At 46.5% G+C, this 16,146-nt stretch overlaps 1 protein-coding gene and 1 long non-coding RNA gene across 3 annotated transcripts in view; one reads left to right on the top strand and one right to left on the bottom strand.

The window, feature by feature from the left end:
- The window catches only part of LOC135917578 (visual pigment-like receptor peropsin), a 633,033-nt gene that overhangs the window by 111,959 nt on the left and 504,928 nt on the right, over window positions 1–16,146 (top strand). The window lies entirely within an intron of this gene.
- On the bottom strand, window positions 4,915–6,470 carry LOC135917558 (uncharacterized). The gene is made up of 2 exons (XR_010569324.2): window positions 5,789–6,470; window positions 4,915–5,108 (listed from the first exon to the last, which is right to left on the bottom strand). It is a non-coding gene; the product is annotated as an uncharacterized lncRNA (long non-coding RNA).

The raw sequence follows: 16,146 nt of genomic DNA, 5'->3' as shown, positions 1-16,146 counted from the left end.
TTTGTTTTTGGGCAGGTTGTCCTGCTGTTCTTGAAGAACAGCTCCCTGTCTTCGGTCCGCGTTGTACTACGATACTGGGGGAGATGCGGGTATACTGACCGCGCCTGATGCTCTGGACGCCTTCTGGAAGTCTTTCATCTAGCCCGGACGCGTTATCACCAGTTACGATGATTCCTCACATTTCTCTATCACCTGATTGATAGTGTGAATATGGTCTATTGTTGAGTAGCCTTTACGGAATCCTGCCTGGTCCTTTGGTTGACAGAAGTCTAAGGTGTTCCGGATTCTATTTGCGATTACTTTAGTAAATACTTTGTAGGCAACGGACAGTAAGCTGATCGGTCTATTATTTTTGAAGTCTTTGGCGTCCCCTTTCTTATGGATTAGGATTATGTTAGCGTTCTTCCAAGATTCCGGTACGCTCGAGGTCATGAGGCATTGCGTAGACAGGGTGGCCAGTTTTTCTAGAACAATCTGCCCACCATCCTTCAACAAATCTGCTGTTACCTGATCCTCCCCAGCGCCTTCCCCCTTTGCATAGCTCCCAAGGCTTTCTTTACTTCCTCCGGCGTTACTTGTGGGATTTCAAATTCCTCTAGACTATTCTATCTTGCATTATCATCGTGGGTGCCACTGGTACTGTATAAATCTCTATAGAACTTCTCAGCCGCTTGAACTATCTCATCCATATTAGTAATGATATTGCCAGCTTTGTCTCTTAACGCATACATCTGATTTTTGCCTATTCCTAGTTTCTTTTTCACTCCTTTTATGCTTCCTCCGTTCCTGAGAGCATGTTCCATTCTATCCATATTACAGTTCCTTATATCAGTTGTCTTATGCTTGTTGATTAACTTCGAAAGTTCTGCCAGTTCTATTCTAGCTGTAGTGTTAGAGGCTTTCATAAATTGGCGTTTCTTGATCACATCTTTCGTCTCCTGCGATAGCTTACTGGTATCCTGTCTAACGGAGTTACCACCGACTTTTATTGCACACTCCTTAATGATGCCCATAAGATTGTCGTTCATTGCTTCAACACTAAGGTCCTCTTCCTGAGTTAAAGCCGAATACCTGTTCTTTAGCTTGATCCGGAATTCCTCTATTTTCCCTTTTACCGCAAACTCATTAATTGGCTTCTTATGTACCAGTTTCTTCAGTTCCCTCCTTAAGTCTAGGCTAATTCGAGTTCTTACCATCCTATGACCACTGCAGCGCACCTTGCCGAGCACGTCCACATTTTGTATGATGCCAGGGTTAGTGCAGAATATAAGGTCTATTTCATTTCTAGTCTCGCCATTCGGGCTCCTCCACGTCCACTTTCGGCTAAAGCCCCTCCATACACGTTTTCGCCGACCAGCGGCGATGATGCGTGGGTGGAGGGGCTTTACTTTCGGCTATCCCGCTTGCGGAAGAAGGTGTTCATTATCCGCATATTATTCTGTTCTGCAAACTCTACTAATAACTCTCCCCTGCTATTCCTAGAGCCTATGCCATATTCCCCCACTGACTTGTCTCCAGCCTGCGTCTTGTCTTCCCTGGCATTGAGGTCGCCCATCAGTATAGTGTATTTTGTTTTGATTTTACCCATCGCCGATTCCACGTCTTCATAGAAGCTTTCGACTTCCTGGTCATCATGACTAGATGTAGGCGCGTAGACGTGTGCGACCTTCGATTTGGACGTCTTATTAAGTTTCACAAGACCTGCCACCTTCTCGTTAATGTTATAGAATCCCTTTATGATATATATATATATATATATATATATATATATATATATATATATATATATATATATATATATATATATATTGGTAGATTCCTTTTCGTATTCTGCAAACAGCTGTAAGCCTCCATTAGCTTTACTTCAAACTACCGCGATTTGAAATAAACAAGAGATTAACCGCCTAATTTTGAGAAGCAGTCAGAAACGCTAGTGGTAGAATATGAACTGCAGTGTTAGTTAAGTCGTCGTGTTACTGCCGAGAATTTCTGTGAAGAAATGCAAAAATTCGAAATATACCATAAACTACTCATCGTGAGCAAACCTGTTTTAGCGGAATAAATTAAAAATTACATTGGGGGTTCTACGTGCCAAAACCTCTTTCTTATCATGAGGCACGCCGTAGCGAGGGGCTCCGGAAATTTGGACCACCTGGGGTTCTTCAACGTGCACCTAAATCTAAGTACACAGGTTTCGCATTTCGCCTCCAACGAAATCCGCCTGCCGTGGCCCGGATTCGATCCCGCGTCTTCGTGCTTAGCAGCCCGACACCATAGCCGCTAAGCAACTGATTAAAACCAAGTTAACAATTGTAGAAGTCATATATAGCTTGCATTTATGACATACTTGTTGCACTGCGGCAGATATGGTATAATAGCTGGATTTTCATATGCTATGTTTTTGCGGTTGTCGATTCGCGCATGAAAAGCCCGCAATGGGCTGATTTGCGCTCCTTCAGCTGGCACTATAGCGTTGCAATTGAGAACTGTATTGTCGACTAAGAAATGAGCTCTTTGAATAAATTTTTGCGAACGAAGACGTCGCAAAAATACACTTGAGACGACCGCCATAAATATACAAGCAGAGGGAACGACAGCGAACAAACGAAAACACTGCAAAAGGCGCCCGGATTCCAGGGACCATATACGGACACCGCCCTAACTGTAGCAGACGACAGGCGCGAGTCCTCGCCCTGACGTCACGCGAGCGGCGCTCGCAGCGCCCCTGTAGTTCGTTCTCGGGGCTAATAGACAGCACAAGGCCTGCACTCTTAGGCAAAGTTACACCCTTTGGCTTGCCCCTTTTGCCACGCAACAATAATCGTTATCTACCTTGATGCGTTTCCTTTCTTTAACGCTGCGAGCCCGGTACTTTGCAGTAACGAACGGCACGCGCGTTATCGGTATAGAAAGTTTACACCCTTTGGAGGGCCTCTTCTGATAACGCGCGTGCCGTTCGTTACTGGAGAGTTCCGGGCTCGCAGCGTTAAAGAAAGGAAACGCATCAAGGCAGATAATGATTATTGTTGTGTGGCAGAAGGGGTAAGCCAAAGGGTGTAATTTTGCATAAGAGTGTGTTCTCTCGGATCCATGACATCACGCTACCTGGCCCGATATTTCCTTTGACAAGGCTGGTGTGATGAAAGCGGTGACGTCAAAATCGCTGTTGCCTACTCGGGAACATCTCCATTAGACTCCATGGCTGTCGGGCCAGGTAACATGACCTCATGGATCGGAGTGAAAAGGCCTTGTGCTATCTAGGTGGTGTTGGATTAGCCGCACCAGTAGTGACGTCGTTGCTCTCCGTCGCAGCCGGGCGCGCGCACAGCAGTTTCTGTCCAGCTCCGAAATAGGTAGGCCACGCGTCATACGTTCGCTCGAGGAGCAGGCAGCTTTCGATCAGCAACGCCGCGAGCAGAACCGGGAACACCCGCCGAGGTTGTTCAGTGGCTATGGTGTTGGGCTGCTGAGCGCGAAGTCGCGGGATGGAATCCCGGCCATGACGGCCACATTTCGATGGGGGCGAAATGCGAGAACACCCGTGTGCTTAGATTTAGGTGCACGTTAAAGAACCCCAGGTGGTCGAAAATTCCGGAGTCCTCCACTACGGCGTGCCTCACAATTAGAAAGTGGTTTTGGCACGTAAAAGCCCACTATTTTTTTTTTTAGAACCGGGAACGAGCTCGTGAACGCCGTGCCGAAGTTGCAGCCCGGGCACAAGAACAGGCTCGTGCAGCCGAACGCAAGCAGCAAATGCGTACCGGGGATCCGGCAGCCTACCAAGCAGTCGTTTAATAAACCGTCGGCATTACTTTAGTGTTAAACACCGGGGCCGCACGTTTCAGTTTCGCTGGTTAACCATCTGTGCGGAGTGCTTCGGCGGTGATTTTTGTTAGCTCTATCACTCAATTTTTAGGGGAGAGTTTTCCCGTGCGGACGTCATATCCAGTACCTTAGCTTCGCTGTAAAAAATAAACAGTTACCCAATTTATCGTCACTTAAGATGAATGCACACGACGGGACTTGCCAGTTCAGTATGCAGGCGAGCGCAACGGGGCTCATTTGTCGCGGAATCGGGCATCATACAAGCCACTGACGACCCGATTTGTTGCAGCTCAGTGACGTCTCAGTTTTCTGACTGAACCGGATAACAGTCCTGCTGTGGGACTTTTACAGTGAAGCTGTATATAGCTGTTCTCCAGTGGTGGTCGATGTCCGTTCGACTACGCGAAAAATAACTTCGTCTCCAGTTCTTAGCGAATGCTCTGTAGCTCTGCCTTGGAAAAAAAATTACTGTAGTTTGTCTATATGAGAACTTATTACGCCGAGTTTCATTTACTGGTCGTAATTAGTTCACAGCGAAGTTCACAGAGTGGAAGTGGTGACGATTCGTGGAAATCTCATTTGTGCGTTGAATGACTAGTGAAGAGAGCAGATGACGCCATGCGTCGCGGCAATGGTGCATTCATCTGCAGCGGTCTATGCACTATGCATCTGGTTGTAAGCGAAGGTGATGTGTGCCGTCAGCGAAGCAAGTGGTCATCCGCATACCTCGACTCGGGCGAGTGCACAGCACTCGAGTGCCGACAACGCGGGCCGCAAGACCGAGGTGTACGCAGAAGCGATAACAGACGCATTGAACAAGCAATAATAGAAGTAAAAGGATGCTTTATTGGGAATAAAAACCACGTTATATGTTAAAACCACGTCAAAAACCACGTTAAAAACCACGTTATATGTTAAGACCACGTCAAAAACCACGTCAAAAACCACGTTATATGTTAAGACCACGTCAAAAACCACGTCAAAAACCACGTTATATGTTAAGACCACGTCAAAAACCACGTTAAAAACCACGTTATATGTTAAGACCACGTCAAAAACCACGTTAAAAACCACGTTATATGTTAAGACCACGTCAAAAACCACGTTAAAAACCACGTTATATGTTAAAACAACGCTAAAAACAACGCTAAAAACAACGCTAAAAACAACGTGATGCATAGCGCGATATTAAACGATGTCGGACATGCCGAACGATAAAAAGGGACCGACGCCGTTGCGGCCCCAGCCGAACAAGGGGGAGTCTGACGTACAGGTCAAGGTGGCTGAAAAGAAAGAAAAGCATTAAAAAAATATTAAATTATGGGGTTTTACGTGTCAAAACCACTTTCTGATTAGGAGGCATGCCGTAGTGGAGGACTCCGGAAATTTCGACCACCTGGGGTTCTTTAACGTGCACCTAAATCTAAGCACACGGGTGTTTTCGCATTTCGCCCCCATCGGAATGCCGCCGCCAAAGAAAAACACGGACAACAAGCCGCAATTAGTCCAATGGAGCAGCAAGGAAGTGCGAAATTAGTACGAGGGAAAGCGGGAGCAGATAATCGAGTGGAAGGCAACACCAATGGTGTCCGTACAGACCGATCGAGGTGGCAAGGCGGGCAGAAGTACCAAGTTTTCTTTGCTTATGCATTAGATCGTGCAAAATAGGAAAGTGTAGGGACCCATGGCCAAAAGCGGGTAACGCGTCCAACATTAAATATTATACAGCCGTGGCAGTAAGTGTCCTAATGCGTAAGAGTGTGGAATGCTGAACAGCAGCAAGACTATAGGAACGCAAACCAGTGGCACGCAAACTTGAGTAGGCTGATACATAAGCCTACGCGAGCATGGGTGCCACTGGTTTATTATATTATGATACTTGTATATTAAGCGGCTGCAATTTGATGGCGCCTGCTCGGGATGCTGCCGTGCCCTGTATACGTATAATAGGAAATACAACTACCCATGGTTTCCTCGGTTCCCGCAGCTGTATCGCGGTCAAAGGGGCGCCGCTCTTAGGAGTGGTAGAGCGCAGGCCACTCGAGCTGCTTGCCACCTGCGCGGGAGGGCCTTCGCGGCTCTCAGAAGACGTTGTCGCCGGAGAGACGACCGTCGGAGTTTCGCCTAGGGACGACGTAACGGCTGCCTCGGAATCTGAGGGACTCTGGAGGGCAGTCCCGGTTTTTCCGCGTCTTTCTCCAGCCCTTGTTGCGGCGCTTCGGGTTGCTGTTCGGGCTGCTGCTCAGGGCTCCGCTGCTGCTCTGGCGCCTGATCCAGTTGCTGCGCGGGTCCGAAGAGCCACGGTAGTCGACCACGCAGCCTTTCTCGGGTACGGCTGCAGCACTGGAAACCGCAACAGTTCATCAGTTGGCCCATGACTTCGTTCTCGTGTACTCCGCAGCGTACGCAGTTGACGGATGCAGCGTGTCTCGCTTCGGGCGGCTGATCAGACGCGGCGACCGGATGTCAGCGCTGCGTGTTGTGGAGGCTTGCGCTGCCAGCGCTTCCAGTTTTAAGGGTTTTGGCGAGTGACGTCAATCGAGCTAGTGACCAACAGTGCGCGAGTTGTGCTTATCGGAATGGCAACGTCATGCAGGTAGGTATAGCGTGATCTTCGAGTGAGACATGAAATTATACGTCTTTCCGATCCCATCACGGAATTACTTTCGCTGTACTCGTCGCACTTGTAGCATAGGGCAATCACTGCGTAGCTTGAGCAGCGGCTAGTAGATATCAGCGCTCTAGGAATACTGTCTGATAATCAGCGTGCTCGATAGTGCGATCCAAGCATGCGTAATTCTAGATCTGCCTTGAGCAAAACTAACAAAAATGACCTTCGCGTCGATTCTCTACATAACTCGAGCACATAACCCTAACAGTGTTCTTTTTTTCACCCTCAGATATTATAAAACGAACACAATGGTTTACTTTCAATTATGCAGAAGCGACCAAAAAATAGCAAGAAAGAAATTAAAAAAACAATGCCGAATGCACCCTTAAGCATGGTCCGCATACTGCCATCTCCGTTTTGTATCTTCTACCTATAGCTTCGTTCTGTGTTAGCGGCGCACTAAGTCCGCGAGCCACCGCTTCCATTTACGAGTGCGCGCTGCGCAACCACGTTCACGAAGGCAGGGTACGTTCTGCAACGCGCTAATAAATTCCCAGACTGAATTGAATTGAGTTCTAGGATTTTACGTGCCCAAACCACGATTTGATTATGAGGCACACCGTAGTAGGGGTCTCCGGATTAGTTTTGACCACCAGGGCATCCTTAACGTCCTCCAAATACACATGACCACGGGCGTTTTTGCGTTTCGCCCCTATCGAAATGCGGTCGCCGCGGCCGGGATTTGATCCCGCGACCTCGTGCTTAGCAGCGCAACAATATACCAAGGCCGCTTAGCCACCGATCGCCGGGCAGAAAAACAGGAGAAAGACCGCTTCCCGGGGAGGGGGAGGGGGGGGGGGTAAACTTTGCTCGCTGCTGCTGCAGCGCTTCCTCACGCCAGTGTTATGATAGCGAGTGTCCGCCGTCATCAAGTGTGATTTATACATATATGCCTGCGCCCGTTGACACCATGCTTTTTAATTTAGTTAGTAAGTGAATGTTTACAAGTTTAAATGGCCGATAAAACTACTATCCTTACTTCGTACAGCTGTCTACTAATTTGCTATCGCAATCGATGCTTCGCCTTTCTGGCAAAACTGCGACTTTTGCGTTACTGTTGTCAGACCAAAACGTGTATGTCGTTTATAATTTTCAGAACAGTAATATTACTGGTATTAGGTTGCCAAGAAGCTGAAAAAATACTTTGTCATAGACCTCACTGATAAGACGATAAACAATCATGATTATGCAAGATGGTTTAACGCAACCACTGGTCTTTAGAGGATCTTGCGAGGTTGCTGTAACGCCATATGTTTTTAGGACACTGTGCAAGCTTGCTGGACTGCTTGCTTTTTTGTGATTGTTGAGGAAGCAGTGCGTCGGTACATCGTGTAAAAGGTTTTCCCTGTAAACGAAGGGCAGACAGTTACAATACAGGCATATGCAGCAGAGGAAATTTCATCACTGCGGTGAAGAGGCAACCGTCATCCGCATTCTGTGTCAGTGTCCGCAGTATCGTGTACAGAGACGCTCACTTACCGCTGTGCTCCACAAGATCGACGACCGGCCTCTGCGGGCAGAAGTACTCTACAACATATGCGTGACTCGATATCCAGTCAGAAGACCGTGAAAATAGTGATGCGCTTTTATTCGATCCACCGCACTCAGTGAACGCCTGCAGTAGTTAGTAATTCCTTCTTTTTTTCTCTCTCCTCCTGCCTTGCAATGTTACCGCGGCAGAGGTCGTCACCTTTAGGGAGGTACTGAAAGAACCATATTGAGTAAAAAAACTGAGTAATGTAATTAATTGACGAAGTCTAGTTTAGTCTATATGGCAATTTTACCGTTTTTTTTTGTATATAGCCTCGCCTAAAATCAACGTTTAGCGCTTCGGGACTATGTTCCCATTCGGGAACACAGTCCCGAATGGGAATATCGGGTAGCATTCCATTGCCATTCCATTCCAGGTGTTTGAAGATGTAGAATGATACCGGAATCATTCAAACTCCGGAGTTGCCGCTCTGCAACTCTGGTATCTACCATTCTCAGGGTACGTGTTGTGCACGAAACACAGCCAATATTGTCAAGCGCCGAGTCTGAATGATGCATAGTAATAAGCGCCGCGGGGGCTTTATCTCTGCGTTTGCCGCAGATGCATCCGTTTAGTCCTCAGTGGTACTGTTAGGGACAGTTGCCGTTTTGTCGGGACAGCAGGAAGGGTTTGTAGGTGATATGGACAGTTGTAATTCATGAGCAGCAAGTTCATGCTCGAGGATTCCTATGATTAAATGTGGCACCCAGTCCGCCCTCTTTTCGTATAGCGTTCGCACCTGTTGTGTATTCGTTCTCATTTTTATTAGTAATCGTAGTCAAAAGTGTAGTGAATGAGGTTGGACGGTCTCCATACTCGACGGGTCCCAGACTGAGCAGACCCAGAGAGATGAAATACATCATCATCATCATCATCATCATCATCATCATCATCCTGGTTGTGCCCACTGCAGGGCAAAGGCATCTCCCATACTATCCAACTACCCCGGTCATGTGGCCATGTTGTCCCTGCAAACTTCTTAATCTCATCCGCCCACCTAACTTTCTGCCGCCCCCTGCTACACTTCCCTTCCCTTGGAATCCAGTCCGTAACCCTTAATGACCATCGGTTATCTTCCCTCCTGATTACATTTCCTGCCCATGCCCACTTCTTTTTCTTGATTTCAACTAAGATGTCATTAACTCGCGTTTGTTCCCTCACCCAATATGCTCTTTTCTTATCCTAACGTTACACCCATCATTCTTCTTTCCATAGCTCGTTGCGTCGTCCTCAATTTAAGTAGAGCCCTTTTCGTAAGCCTCCAGGTTTCTGCCCCGTACGTGAGTACTGGTAAGACATACCTGTTATACACTTTTCTCTTGAGGGATAATGGCAACCTGCTGTTCATGATCTGAGAATGCCTGCCAAACGCACCCCAGCCCATTATTATTCTTCTGATTATTTCAGTCTCATGATCCGGATCCGCGGTCACTACCTACCCTAAGTAGATGTATTCCCTTACCACTTCCAGTGTCTCGATAGCTATCGTAAACTGCTGTTCTCTTCCGAGACTCTTCAACATTACTTTAGTTTTCTGCAGATTAATTTTTAGACCCACCCTTCTGCTTTGTCTCTCCAGGTCAGTGAGTATACATGGCAATTGGTCCCCTGAGTTACTAAGCAAGGCAATATCATCAGTGAATCGCAAGTTACTAAGGTATTCTCCATTAATTCTTATCCCCAATTCGTCCCAATCCAGGTCTCTGAATACCTCCTGTAAACACGCTGTAAATAGCATTGGAGAGATCGTATCGCCCTACCTGACGCGTTTCTTTATGGGAATTTTGTTGCTTTCTTTATGTAGGACTACGGTGGCTGTGGAGCCCGTATATATATCTTTCAGTATTTTTACATATGGCTCGTCTACACCCTGATTCCGTAATGCCTCCATGACTGGTGAGGTTTCGACTGAATCAAACGTGTCTCGTAATCAATGAAAGCTGTATATAAGGGTTGGTTATCATATCCAGCTTTTCTGGACACGTACCAACTAGCGCCCCAAGCGGGCCCGGCACGAAGCTAGCGCGTTTTCAATGGAACGAGCGGGTTTTTTTTTGCGAATAACAAAAGCTGCAGGGCGATTATTGAAAAACGCAGGTGACAAACGTGTTCTGGATGACAGTCCACACGAGCCAAATGCAGTGATCACACTATGGCACGTAAAAATTGTGTTCCCACAGCACTTAAAGTTTTAGCAATGGAAGCCTATGGAAACGACGAAAATTTGTGCTCGATTTTTGAGGCAAGAACGATGACTGTAATAAAACTATCCCGTCTATCGTAATACGCAGTGCAGCGTATGTAGTCCGGAGACTCAGCTTGCGATTGATGCCTCTCTCGACTCTCCACATATGGCGTAAGACTGTTCCCGAAAGCAATTTTTAAAACACTGTCGTGAAAATTGCCGTGGTATCTATAAAAACATGAGCGTACCCCTTTTGAAGCCTTGGTGGCCGTGGCCGAGTGGTAAAATAGCGAGCACCTTTCGTGTCGCGTCACGGGTGGCCGTGGTTCGATTCCCCCTTCGCAGCGTTTGTTTTTTTAAGCAGCATAGGACCTAGTTTTGTAGTCTCTCACTAGATGGCATAAACACAAAACTCAAGAATTGGTTTCGGTTCTGGTTTTCCAGTGGTGCTCTTGAAATATTGTACTTTCTGTTTTTCCTTCATAAAACGTAGCAGTATCGTGTTCATTTGTTAAGTCATCGCTTTTATGAAGGTTTTATTCATTGGACAACATAACTAGAAGCTTGCGCATGGCTTTGTGTTATGAAAAAAAAAAAAACTTTCGTGCTTTGTAGCGTGGAACCTGCAAGAACAAGATGGCTATTCTTATTGCGTTCTTCTGGAAGGTCCGTTTTCTTCGACTTTCGGCTGTCCTTAATGGCACACACCCCGAGCGAATGACGTCCAGCTGTGCCACAATGTTACCCGGTGGCCAGTGCCATTCCTATGCAACATTCGTGTGGAACAAAGGGTCTGCTAGGCTGAGTCGCTGCCCGAACGTTAATTATTTCTAAATATTCATCCAAATAAGAAATGTACAAACTAGGAGATGTGCAGCGTCTGGATTAGTAGCTACTGTTAATGTGTTCCCTGCAGCCAAGTGGTATCAATCCGTAGGTGCGGCCGTAAAAAAACATTTGAATAAATGTCCTTCGTTCGGTGCATTTGCTTTTAATGTGCAGCATTCTTTGTCGAGTACCCCAGAAATTTGGTAGCAAAATCGTGCAATATCGTACCTGTAACGCCAAAAGCTTGACGCATTTCCCATATAAATATACAGGTGTTCATTAAAAGGGTTGGGGTGACCAACTTGAAATTGGAAGTGGCATCAGCATAAATTTGTGCCAAGGTGAATTTAGCAGTGATATGGGAGTGGCCCTACCTAAATTTGGGGTGAAATGGTAGTAGCCAAACTGAATTTGAGGCTGATATGGGGGTGGCCCAACCTAAATTTGAGGTGATATAGGGGTGGGTAAGCCTAAGTTTAGGGGAATATGGGGGTGGGCCAGCCTGGATTTGGGGATGACATGGGGGTTGGAGAACCTGAATTTGGGGGGGATATGGGGGGTGGGCCACCCTAACCATGGGCGTGATATGGGGCTGGGCCAAGCTCAATCGAGGGGGGGGGGGTAGGGGGGCTAACCTAAATTTGGGAGGGATTTGCAGTGGGCCATCCTAAATTTGAGGTGATAGACGGGTGGGCCAGGCTAAGTTTGGGGCTGATATGGGGGTAGGCCAACCTGGATATGAGGATGATATGGGTGTGGGCCAACCTAAATTTGAAAGTAACATGGGGACGCGCTAACCTAACCATGGGGGTGATGTTTGGCTGGGCCAAGCTGAATTGGGGGGGGGGGGGGAAGGTGATGCGTGGACTAACCTATATTGGGGTATGATTTGCGGTGGGCCATCCTAAATTTGAGGTGATCGAGGGGTGGGCCAGCATTAGTTTGGGGCTGATATGGGGGTGGGTCAAACTCAATTTGCAGGTGGTATTGGAGTGGGCCAATACAAATTTGGCGGTGTTGTGGAGGCGGGCCAATCTGTACTTGGGGGTCATATGGGGTTGGTCCTACCTAAATGTGGGGGAAATCTCGGGGTCAATCAATCTGAACTTGGGGGCGATATGGGGATGGGCCAACCTAAATTTTGGGGTGCGTCGACTGGAATTCTGGGGGACGATTTATGGAAATTCATGGGTGGACCAACTTGAAATTGGGGATGGGCCAACTCCAAGTTTAAGGCTGGGCGAAAAAAAATCGGGCGTGGCCGACTTAAAATTGGAGGGTGGGCCAATTTTAATTTGAGGGCGTGCCAACTTGAAATTTGGGGGTGAGCCTATCTAATGTTTGGGGGTGGGCCGATTGAAATTTGGGGGGCCTGTTTACGAATAGTTAGACAACACCAGTGGTGTTTCTGCATCTTTTTCATCATCGCAAAGTATGTATATTAATAATTGTTACCTAATACCCCTCAAGGTGAGCTACCACTCGAGCCTTCCCAGCCCACTGGGCTGATAATGTCACAGAAGTACTCTCATCGTGACAACTGCGACGTTCAATGCGGAGATCACATGAACAAATCACAGACTGAGCTGAAAATTTTCGCACCAATGTCATTGCTAACACTACTCGCTCGTGCTAGAGGCAACACAAGCTGACAACTATCATAATTCAACTTTCACTCGCACGCTAGTCGACACGCTCTCAGCGCACTATTTCGCCAATCATTGGATAGAGCCTTGCTGGATGTTTTACTGTCATGTTGCGTCGTTTTTCACGAAGGCCGTCTCCCGAAAAGAGAATAGATTTTTGAGATTGACGAGGCAAGCTAGTATATAACTCATACGAAGCAAATGTATAAACGGTTGTAGTGATTTTTCAAAAATGAATATAAGTAAATAAGATTTCAGATGGTATTGTTTCGACCGGGCATGACAACGAGTTTTTCCCTCCTGTCACAGTGCTTTGACCGAAACCTAATCATTTTGCTCAAACGTGTTGCCCAATACTACATGTGCTAAATGTAGAAAAGTGCGGTGCGTGTCACAGCTTCAAAGCCAGTCTATTTTGTGTACGGTTGTTGATATTGTAGTAATGTGGAGTTTTCTTCTTTATAAGAGCACAAAAAGAAAAATATAACAGAGGGTAGCTAAGCGCAAAGTAAATTGGAAGATCTGAAACCAGCAATTATTTTTAATTTGTGGATTGATCTCCTCCGCCGGTAGATCGCTGTCGCATTACTTCAAAGAATTTTGTTTGTGTGCAACTACAGCAAAAACGAAAATACTACCATTTCATTGCCAGGACCTTCATGCCCTCCACACACACAAGAAGGACACCAGATAATTGGCAATATCAGTTTATAAACTGACATTGTTTTGCTAATTTCAGTGCAGCGTGGTGCCTGCGGACGGAGTATTTTCTTAGTATCAGTCCAGTGTTAGCAGTGAGAAGCAGATCGGTCCCATTCCCATGAGGGCATACTAGCCATTGTAGCGCTTTACTGTAGGACAAATTAAGTGCTAAAAACTTGGTGTGGCTTGTCCTTTCCGCAGGTCGTCCATCCATTCTGTTATGGTGACGATCAACATTGTGTCCGTCAGGCCTCCTCCTCATTTTTAGCTTCACCATCGCGAGAGTGGACAGAGAAAGGAAGCTTTCTTCACAATCAGCCCCAGCGGGATTCCACCACTCGTAACTGCTGCAATTTGCATTCAGTGACTGGGCATGCTAAGCACATCCTTAGTTTCACAATGACTAGAGTACGCAGAAAAAGTAGAGCTTTGGTCGCTATCACTACCACGAACCCATGTCAATGCAGATATACATACGTGCAGGGGCTGAGTATGCTAACCTCTCCGCTACCACCTGCTTCCACCACCTTAGATTTTCCAGGCATACCTGCTTCTTGTTTTCATCGCAGACGCATGCAGGATAAACGCGGATAACTAAAAAATCTCAGTGCCCTTCCACTCTGTGAAGAAACATGACCTGCAAAGCTGTGTATGTGGGTCCCTTAATGGTGAACTGCACCTCCACCGTATGTCGGCCCCGCATTGCACTGTCTTCGGGATCGGCCCACGTATGGGGAGTGCTTAACGCCTGCTTCACCTCCGCCGCGGGTCTCCCCGGCATGGCGTTACATTCGGGATCAGCCCACATGTGGGGAGCGCTGAACGCATGCTTCACCATCGCTGCGGGTCGGGCCGGTATTACGCTACCTTCAGGATTTGGCTCTACACGCGGACGCGATAGTGGAGAAATTAGCCCTTAAGAGGAAGCTTTAGCTCTGGTGGTCCTATCTAAATAAATGTAAAAGGAGAATTCGTTTTTTTTCGACAGCCACTGCATCTAATTTGACAAGGTTTGTTGCATTTAAAACAAGAACTTAAAATCTAGTGTCTGTTGGTTTCGAATTCTTGAATTAGGTCATCATTTGTTTATTCAAAATTGTCCAAAATTGCAAATTTTAAGAAAACGAAACCATCCAGTTTACAACTCTCTTTCGGCAAAGAAAACTGATATCAAAATTATGTACATTGCATCTAACAGCACATCTAAAGCAGACAAAATTGATATATTGCGCATGAATCTTAAAAAATTTAGTAATATGGAAATACAGCTTTTCCACAACCCTTGTTCACAACGTAACGACTTCACGTAAGATATAAATCGGCATATTGGAATTGTCTAATGGATGCTGTTTACAGAACCGCGATATCAGTTCTTGATCTGGAGTTAATAATTTGTAAACTTCGTGCTTGTGTACTTTTCGCACTTTCGAATTGTTGAATATATTTTACCAAAATTCAGGCCCTAAATAGAAATTCCGCTTCCAATAGTCATTAGAATTTACCTTTCTCTCCCGAATCCAACAAATTTCATTAAAATCGTTTCAGGGGTTATCTAAGAAAAGCGTTTCGGCGTTTTACATCTATTTGAATAGGCCGAGTCGGAGTAGGGCCCGTGTTAAAGCTTCCTCTTAACGACTTTGCTGTAAAAAAAAGAATAAAAAAATAAAAGAAAACAAAAACGCTGCATCCATCAATATCGCCGGCTCAGATTTCGTCATGATGGCACCGTCCCCATCGGCACGGCTCCGTGAGCAGCTACCAAGCTGTTCACTTTCGTTATCTTCCTTCCCTCGGCGGCCGCGCATTGTCTTGATGCCAGCGGCGCGCCAAATCTGCACCATCATTCCGTCATGCATCGCTTCTGCGACCAAGCAAGCTTTCGGCGGCACACGTACACTGCCGCATTGGAGCCGCAGTGGTTGCTCAGTGGCTATGGTGTTGGGCTGCTGAGCACGAAGTCGCGGGATCGAATCCCGGCCACGGCGGCCGCATTTCGATGGGGGCGAAATGCGAAAACACCCGTGTGCTTAGATTTAGGTGCACGTTAAGGAAACCCAGGTGGTCAAAATTTCCGGAGTCCTCCACTACGGCGTGCCTCATAATCAGTAAGTGGTTTTGGCACGTAAAACCCCAAATATTATTATTATTACACTGCCGCATTGACACCAAAACTTTAAACTGCTTGCTTTCGAGAAAACAGCATGAATAAAAATGGAAGGCGACTATAAGGCCACGTGGAATACGCTCGCGGAGCCATACTATTGATGACAGCATCCCGAAAGGCTAGATGTGGTCAGCTTGACTTTACAGGTTTGGAAGGAATGACTGACGGTCTAGCTGCTTCATTATCACATAAACAGAGCTTGAAGTTGTTAGCGCAGTTTGTGTGTGGTTCCTCCTTTGTGTCCCGTCGTGAACTGCTGTTCTTTCTGTGGCTTTACAGATGTTCCTTTCCTGCGTCAGTTACGCCTTCCAAGAGTGTTTACTTGGAAAATTTTTGTTTGCATGGCTCTTACAGAAGCATGTTTAGTCGAAAGTTTTTCGATTGGCTGCATAATCTCGAGGACGGGCTCCAAACTTATCATTTTCTTTAGCCACGTAAGAACCATTACTGAAAATTTAATTAACGTAGCTTTGTTAATTACGCAAACAACTTCTCAACTTACTCCGCATCTAGAGGTTTCCAATCTGAACACTCGAATGATAAAATGATGTTAACATTGCTTGTATCGTTTCAATAGTTTTGTTTCGTGCAGTT

Source organism: Dermacentor albipictus, chromosome 5 (genome assembly GCF_038994185.2).
Source record: "Dermacentor albipictus isolate Rhodes 1998 colony chromosome 5, USDA_Dalb.pri_finalv2, whole genome shotgun sequence".
Taxonomy (NCBI): Eukaryota; Metazoa; Arthropoda; class Arachnida; order Ixodida; family Ixodidae; genus Dermacentor; species Dermacentor albipictus.
Note: the sequence above shows the minus strand (reverse complement) of the source record. Positions and strands in the feature narration are given on the sequence as shown.